Raw genomic sequence first — 9,357 nt, forward strand, 5'->3', positions numbered from 1 at the left:
CTGGAGGCCCAAGCTCCAATTTGCAGGAGTTGTGGAGAGCAAGCAGAGATATTATTAGGAAAAATAAACTTTCACAGGACTGAAGGACACGAGTTTCCATATTGAAAAGGACCACCCAGAGCCTAGCACAATGAATGATAAAAGCCACCATGTCACATGTTTTGTGAAATTCCAGAATTCCAAGGACAAAAAATAAAACAAAACAAAAAAAAACCTCGAAAACAGCCAGAGAGAAAGAAAAGTGGCACATAAGGAACGTGGATCATGTGTGGAGCTTCTCACGGGTTACTCTAGGTGCAGAGACAGTATAGGGCACCCAGGTCGAAAGGAAAATGATTTCCAACCCAGAATTCTATGCTTAGCTGAATTATTGATCAAGTGCAAGGGCAGAATACAGATAAGTCCACGCAGATGAAAATTCCCCCACCCCTGCCCAATTTCTTAGGAAGCAATTAAAGTTTTCAAAAGAAGGGAGCAAACCAATAGAGACAGACAGAGGACCATGAAATGATCCCGGAGAGACAGTCTTGAACCAGAGGGTTCCTGCAGACAGCTAGGTAGTGCAGTTTCGGAGGGAGCATTCCTCAAGGCAGAATACTGAACATGACAGAGGAGGTTTTGTTGGGAAGCATAGGATGAGAAGCCATGGCAGTTCTGACAGAGATTTTGGGAAAACGAACAGCTACATTTTCTTAAAAGGAATGATGATCACTCAATTACCGAAAAATAGTGTTTCAGATATACACGGCACGCGATGGGGCTGGAAGACAGCTAATTCCTTATTTATTCTAACAGGGAGACAATAGGTAAAGGCTAACGTAGGTAAATTAAGGAATCGCAGTACGAGCATATTATTTTGAAGCATGAGGGTAAATGCCAGAAAATACAGGTAAAAGTTGCTAAAGTGGTTGCCATCAGAGTGCAGAACGGGGAGGATGCATTGTGTGAGGCAGGGGATGGTTGTTTTTCGATAAAAGCCTTTCAATTTGCCTCCAGCCCGGGGCCTCAGATTTCCTGAAGCACTTTCACATGCAATATGAATTGGTTTCCTCAAGAACCCCCATTACAGAGACAGGAAACCGAGGCCCGGACAGAACAGTGACCGCTCAAGGTCACGCAGCGAAGCCTGGGCCCCCAGAGCTGGTTTGGTACCCCCCACCCCTCCCCACCCCGCCACCCCGTCCCTAACACCCACCCCACACTCAGAACCGGAAACCAGGTAAAGGCCAGCTGTGGCGCCAGACGACTCGCCCTGCCCCGTCAACGCCCCAGACCGTGTCGCCGACCTCGGCCCCGCAGCGCTGGCGTGGGCGCGGCCGGACCTCACTCAGCCTGCACTGGCCCGCGCCGCCCACCGCGTCCACACTGTCCTTGGGAGGACACGCGGGGAAGCCGCGCACGATGCGGCAGCGCCCCCTGCCGGGCTTCGGGCGCTCCGCTCCCAGCCGGCTCGGCGAGTGCTCCGGGAAAGGGGTCCGAACCCCACAAACACTGGGGTCCAGGACAGGCTCCCGCTCGGGCTGGGCCGACTCTGGCCCGCCTAGGCCTGGGACACGCTGCAATGAAAGCGGTACCCTCTCCACAGGACGTGTCGGCTGCCCGCGCGTCCTCCCAAGGACAGTGGACGGGCGCTGGGGCTGGAGAGGGTAACGACCTGCCCAAGGTCACACAGCGCCGCACTGGCACAGCCGGGACTGGCACCCACACCTCCCGCGGAACCTTGCAGGGACCCAAACCTCCTGGGTTCTAGAGCTCCTCGAACTGGCCTCGTGGGCTTTAGGGAAGAGCCGGGGACAAGGGAAGGGGTGTGGCCACACCAAGTTAGCACGGACCCCTGAGTGACCTTGGGCGGGAAGTGCCCCCGTCTCGGGGCCTCGGTGCAGCCTGCGTGCGTGTGACCTCCAAGGGTCCTTCTGGAGCTCGTCCCGCGAGGCGTGCGGCGCTTGGCAGCGACTCATCCGAGACACCAACGGCGGCCGCGGCTGCCCCCTGCTGGCGAAAGGAAGAGTCGCCGCGCCGGGGCCCGTGGCGGCCGCCGCTCTACTCGCCTCCTCGGCCTGGCTGCCACCCTCCCACCCTCGGGGGTGTCCCCGCGCGCTGTGCTCACTCGGGGAAGAGAGGCTCAGGCACGGGCCCGGACCAGCACCAGGGGCCTAAACGCGCTTCTCAGGGTGCGTGAAACCAGGTCCTCAAATCCGCCCTCAGTAAGAGCACCGCAGGGTCGTGGTTAAGAGCGTGCACTCCGGAGTCCTGCTACGTGAGTCCTGGCTCTGCCTCTCCTCAGCTGTGTGACCTTAGACAAGTTACTAAAACTCTCTGCGTCTCAATTTTTGCTATCATAAAATGCAAATAATACCTAATACATGGACTCTGTATGTTTGTGAACGCTTAATTTAACTGCATTGCAACCCTATGAAGTAGGTACAGTTATTCCCATTGAATCATGAGCCACAGAAAGGTCAAGTAACTTAACCAAGGTCACACAGGAAATAGGTCGTGGAGTTAGAATAAAAATCCAAGTAATCTGGCTCCAGGATCCCTGCTTTTATACACCATGCTAGACCCGGATGGTAATAGAACCCACATCTTTGAGTTGTCCTGAGGGGTGTATGAGCTGACGCATGTAAAGTGTTTAGAATGGTGACCGGCACATGGTAGCTGGGAGGGAAGTATTCACTCAGCACCTACTGGGTCCAGCACTGTACTAGATACCTGGGATACAGCAGTGAGCAGGTGGATCCAGCCACACCCTGATGAAGCTGCCAGCCTAGAGAGGCAGACATTGAGCAAGTCTGACAAACATTCGGGGTGCCCTGAGAGTCAGAATCCTAGGCCAGAGGGCAGGCCAGACCCAGACACAGCCACTGACAGGGGCCAACCCTGGAGAAGAGTCCAGTACAGAGATCTGGGAGTAGGAAACAGACACCCCAAGCTGAGAAAGGCACTCAGAGGAGGTGGCTTCTGACTTGAGCCTTGAGAGCTGAGGTCTACGCCAGGCAGAGGTGAGATGGGATAAGGGCCCCCCTCACAGCCATTCACTCCACCTCCACCTGGAAGTCCTCAAGTCCTCCCTTCTAAGGCAGGAATCACTGGCAAGTTGGTTTGGATTCATAAGACAAATTATCTTGGTTTAAAGAACCACTCCCAAAACCCAGAGAGAATATTTTTCTAGGCGGGGAGAGGTGTGATGTGGGGGAGAGCATGAGACCTCAGAGAGATGCACTCTAAATGGGCCCCCTCAGGAGGCAGAGAACTCATCCCTGTCAAGGTGGACAGGAGGCTGGAAAGCCACCTGCAGGGGACTTGTGGGGGCCTCCCTGTGCAGGCAGAGCAGTGGAACAAGCTGACTTCACTGGTTCCTCCTGGTGACAAGATTGCGCTTTCAAAATGCCCTTGCTGATGCCCCTTGGAGGGCTGCGTGGATCTCAGCCGCTCTTCCCCCGTGCCAGCCAGTTTAATCAGATGTCTTTCCTCCAGACTCCTGATTGCAGCCTGAGCTTGCCAGAGGAGGGAGATGTTAATCAGGTAAGGATGGATTCTAGGATTTCTGGGCCCTCTTGGGGAGAACAAACAGGAGAACTTTGGAGGGAAAGATAAGCAGCAGATGTTTGTTGAGTCCTTTTGTGCAGATCCCTTACTAGATGCTTTACATCTACAGTTGTTTTATTCTTAGTCCCCAGAGCAGCCGCGTGAGGCAGAGGTAGTATTTATTATTCCCCATTGTCTATGTGATGGAACCAAGACTCCGGAAGTGGCAGAGCTTACCCAAGGTCACAGGGCTGGCGAGCAACAGAGGCAAGATTTGAAATCAAGTCTGGGTAACATTAGAATGGGAATCTTTTCCACCACATTCCAATGTTTCCTTAGAAAGGCCTGATGCGGGGTAGGGGTGATCGGGGAGCAGAAGGTTAGGGAGAAAAAGATGGAGGAGGGTTTTTTGCCAGGCAGGCAAAGACAGAGAAATGCAGGTTGGAAGGAAACAACGTCTTAGCCAAGGTCTTCATTTTCTCCCCAGGCCACATAAAATCAGCTGGGCCAAGGCCTCCTCCCTCTGCAGGGTATTTTTAAAACCACCCACCTCTAAAATTCTTCTGTTCCTGTGCTTTAAAGTTCCTCTAAAAAGTTGGAATAAATTTGCCTGTCTTTTCTCCCAGACAAATGCAGAGGAGGAAAACAAAAAGAACACGTATCTTATGAGCGCAAATTTGGGACAGTGACACCTCCAATCATTATTTTATGGCACGATGATATACAGTAATTAGGTGTCAAGAGTAATCTATGGCCACAAGAACAGAGTCATCTCTGCGTGAAAAAAAAAAAATGCTTTTTCCTCCCAGAAGGAAATCTGAGAGCAGAGAGGGAGGGGACGGGAACTGAAGCCTGCAGAAGGCAATGCGCAGCTACCGACTGGGCAGGGGGTGAGGAGGCCTGGCAGCTGGGGGTGGTGCTCCTGGGGGAGGGAGGAAGGGCCCTTCCCTGGGGGTCAGGAGGAGGCCTGGATATGAGTCTGACCTCCTGGCTCTGACACCCCTTTCCTGTGACCTTGGACAAAACTCGTTCCCTCTCCCTCTCTGGAAGACGTTTCCTGAAACTGCCAGGGCCTGGAGCCCTCCTGGAAGAGTTCCTGAGAAGTGGAGCTGGAGTTGGGCACCAAGAGATGGGAGGATATGGATGGGCATGGAGAAGCAGGAAAGGCCTTCTGGACTGAGAAGCTGGTCCAGGCAAAGATATGGAAGAGGGAAATCTGCCTTGAGATCCCACTTATGGGGAGAATTGTTTTTAAGGCAGCATCATTCACAACAGCTGCCAATTTATTCTTTTATTTCTCTCCGATAAAATGCTGAGTTTTTACCTTTGTTTTCTTTGCAAAAACACTACCTGAAAGGGCACTTTGTATCCGATGACCTGGGCTCAATTTGTCTCTACCACTTCCTTGAGCAACTTAGCCTTTCAGCCTCCAAAAGAGGTATAATTTTACCTGAAGCCATTGTGAGAATTACATGAAATGACATAACCAATTCCTAGGCCAGGGCCTGAAATTATCTTCTCCCAGACCCTCACATGGCTGGCTTCTCCTTGTCACCCTTCAAACCTTAGATGAGTCAAAGGTTTCCCAGGGAAGGCTTCTCTGACTACCTAGCCTGGAGGAGGTGTTCCAGTTCCTTCCATCTCAGCATTCCCCTCACATCCAGGGTACTATCTCAAATGAAAGTCAACCTGTTCACCTGTTCAGTTGCCTATTGTCTGTCTGCCCTATGAGAATATAAGCTCCATGAGGGACCTCTGTCTTGTTTGCAACTAGAGTGCCACCTAGCAGGTGTTCAGTTAAATTCTTGTGAAGTAAATCAATCAATAGGGAACATAGCAGGTTTCAATAAATGTTAGCTTTGTTCCTTACCCTGCCTCACCGTGTCGTTTTTACCTTTCTCCTTTAGCCAGGATTCCACTGGAGTGAAGCAGAGAAGCCCAGACCATGTGCTCTGTCTTATGAGTCTCTAACCCTTGACGTCTTGAGCCTATGCTGTCTCAGGTTAAACTGAGGCATCTAGAGAGGGTCAGTATCTTGCCCAAGGTTACACAGCTCATAAGTGACAGAGCGGAAGTGACATTGTAGCAGCAAGTCCAGCTACAGAGTTTAAGCTTTCAACCACTACACAGTATGCCTCTCCTAACACTATTTGGAGCCCAAAACAGCTCTAAGTACTTCACATATTTTTACTTTTAAATGATCACCATTCTCCATTATCTTTTCTTTTATGGTTGGGAGAAAGTCGCCAGCAAGTTAGTGGCAAACCTAGCCTCAAACCAAGGTGGACTTGACTCCAAACTTATCAATATATTTTTAACGAACTTTATTTTTTAAGAAGTTTTGGTTCACAGCAAAATTGAGCAGTTAAGGTACAGAGAATTCCTGTATACCCCCTGTCCACCCCTACCCACAGCCTGTTCCACTATCAACATCCTGCATTAGAGGGTGACTTTTTTTTTTTAACCATCAATGAACCTACAGTGACATGTCATTATCACCTAAAGTCCATAATTCACATTAGGATTCACTCTTGGTGTTGTCTTTGGGTTTAGAAGAATTTATAATAACACATATCCACCATCACAGTGTCATACAGAATGTTTCCACTGCTCTAGAAATCCTTTGTGCTCCACCTATTCATCTTTCGTTCTCCTCTTGGCACCTTCTTCAGTGAAGTGTGTGTTCAGGTCTTTTGCCCATTTTTAAAATAGAGTTGTTCCTTTTCTTACTGTTGAGTTTTTTTTGTTTGTTTGTTTTTTGAGATGGAGTTTCGCTCTTGTTACCCAGGCTGGAGTGCAATGGTGCGATCTCGGCTCACCGCAACCTCCGCCTCCTGGGTTCAAGCAATTCTCCTGCCTCAGCCTCCCGAGTAGCTGGGATTACAGGCCCGTGCCATCACGCCCAGCTAATTTTTTGTATTTTTAGTAGAGACGGGGTTTCACCATGTTGACCAGGATGGTCTCGATCTCTTGACCTCGTGATCCACCTGCCTTGGCCTCCCAAAGTGCTGGGATTATAGGCGTGAGCCACCGCACCTGGCACTGTTGAGTTTTAAGAGTTCTTTGTGTGTTATGGATAACAGTCCTTTATTTGGTATATCTTTTGCAAATATTTTCTCTCAGTTTATGGTTGTCTTATTCTCTTGAAGGTGTCTTTCAGAGAGCGGAAGTTTTAAATTTTGATGAAGTCCAGCCTATCAATTATTTCTTTCATGGATCGTGCCTTTGGTGTTGTATCTAAAACATCATTGTCATACCCAAGAGCATCTGGATTTCTTCCTACGTTATCTTCATGAAGTTTTGTCATTTTCATTTTACATTTAAATTTATGATCCTTTCACAAAAGTAACAGAAATGAGTTAACTTTTGAAAGGTTTAAGGTCTGTATTTGGATGTTCAGTTGTTCCAGCACCTTTTATTGAAAAGACTCTCTTTTCTCCATCATATTGCCTTTGCTCCTTTGTCAAAGTTCAGTTGACTATATTTATGCGATTCTATTTTGGGGCTCTCTGTTCCGTTCCAATGATCTATTAGCCTATTTTGCCAATACCACACCATCTTGATTACCATGGTTTTGTAGTTAAGTTTCAAGGTCACATAGCACCAATCCTTCAACTTTGTTCTTCTCCTTCAATGTTGTATTGGCTGTCCTAGATGATTTTCCTCTCCACATAAACTTTGGAATCAGTCTGTCAATATCTACAAAATAACTTGCTGGGATTTTAATTGAGATTGCATCAAATCTATAGATCAAGTTAGGAAGAACTGACAATAAGATAATACTGAGTCTGTCTATCCATGAACATGGAATATATCTCCATTTATTTAGTTCTTTGAGTTATTTCATCAGAGCTTTATAGTTTTTCTCACATAGATGTTTTACATACTTTGTTAGATTTATACCTAAGTATATCACTTTTTGTGGTGTTAATGTAAATGGTAATGTGTTTTTTATTTCAAATTCCATGGGTTGGTTGCTGGCAGGTGGAAAAATTATTAACTTTTATATATTAACCTTGTACCTGCAACCTTGCTAAAATTGCTGATTAGTTCCAGAAGTTTGCTTTATTTTGTTTTTTTGTCAATTATTTCAGATTTACTACACAGATGATCATGTCATCTGTGAACAAAGATAGTTTTATCTCTTCCTTCCCGATCTTACACTTTTTCTTTTCTTGTCTTGTCTTATCATATCAGCTAGAAATTCTAGTGCAATGTTGAAAAGAAGTAAAGAGATGGGACGTGCTTGCTTTGTTCCTACCTTAGCAGGAAAGCCTCTAGTTCCTCATCAAGTATAATGTTAGCCAGTAGTTTTTGGTTTGTTTGTTTGTAGGTGTTCTTTATCAAGTTGAGGAGATTCCTTTCTATTCCTACCTTACCAAGAATTTTTTTTTTTTAATCATTAGTGGATGTTGGATTATGTCAAATGCTGTTTCTGCATCTCTTGATACAATTATGTGATTTTTCTTCTTTAGACTGTTAATATGATGAATCACAGTAATTGATTTTCAAGTGTTGAACCAGCCTTTCATACCTGCCATAAATTCCACTTGGTGATGGTATATACAAGCCTCTCAATACTTTTTTAAAGTTTTCATTATGGGGCCAGATGCAGTGGCTCAAGCCTGAAATCCCAGCACTTTGGGAGGCCAAGACGGGTGGATCATGAGCTGGGATCTGAACACAGGTCTACTTGAAGTCTAAAGCCCAGCACCACCCATCCTAGCCCAGGCCATCCCTCTTCTAGAATCACAGACTGAGCTTCACCCACACTTGCTGATGGCCACTCAGCCCCTTCCAGTGACCATATCCATTCAGTTTACTTCCACAGTCACTGAGCCAACAGTGCAGTTCAGAACTACATAGGTGGATATCCAGGGTCCAGTACCAGGCCTTTCCCAGGTACTGAGGTTTGTGGATCAAAAGGAAAACCTCCACCTTCTGAACCTCAGAGGCAGGCAGAGAGGCAGGGAGAAGAGTGTCTCCAGAGCGCTAAGAGGAAATCAACTATCTGACACCTTCCCTGTCTCTCTCATTTCCCCCACTTCTCCTCCCCTCCTCTTGGCCTCCCCTTCCCATTCTCTTCAGTTTCATCCCACTCCCCTCTTTCACCACCCTCCGACTCTCCTCCTTCTCTCTGCCTCTGTCCCTCAGCCACCTGCACCCACCATACCATCCCTACTGACAAACTCCCTGATCCCTTTCACCAAGTGCCTTCAACAAGTAAGGGAGAGAAACTTAATTTAAACTTGAGCCTTAGAAGAAAAAGACAAAGGAGGAAGGCAGAAATGAGAGTGGCTCCTGCACAACAGAATTGTCACTGCCTTTTAGGTCAGTGCCATCAGGGAGGCCACCCGGAACACTGTCACTCTCTGGGCTTCTTATCACCAGCAACCTGTGCCCAGCCCTCCTAAAAACCAGGGGAGAGAACAGAGGAAGAAAACAGGAAGAAAAACAGGTGTGTGGGGGAGTAGGTCTGAGACGTGTGAGTAATAGCACTTAGTTTTAGCCACCTCTAATTTTCCATCTTGTCATCACATGCAATTTCTTCTTCTCTCTCCTCCCCATTCCCAGATGAACAATGATTTCCAAATTAGTGGCTTATTCTGGCTTTATCATACAATAAATCTGTGGGCAGCACATTTCTCTCAGGGAAGACATCAAATAACTGAGTGCACTAAAATGGGCCCCCATCTTCTGGAAGAAAGGGAGATTAGGGGTGCTTGTCATCTTTAGCTCCATGACCTTCAGCAAATTATTTGGCCTCTGGGCATCAGTTTTCTCATCTCTAAAGGGATATATAATGGTTATCTCATAAACTGATGGAGA

The sequence above is a fragment of the Aotus nancymaae genome, unplaced genomic scaffold, assembly GCF_030222135.1.
Source record: "Aotus nancymaae isolate 86718 unplaced genomic scaffold, 86718_ANA_hifiasm-v0.15.2.pri h1tg000007l, whole genome shotgun sequence".
Lineage (NCBI taxonomy): Eukaryota > Metazoa > Chordata > Mammalia > Primates > Aotidae > Aotus > Aotus nancymaae.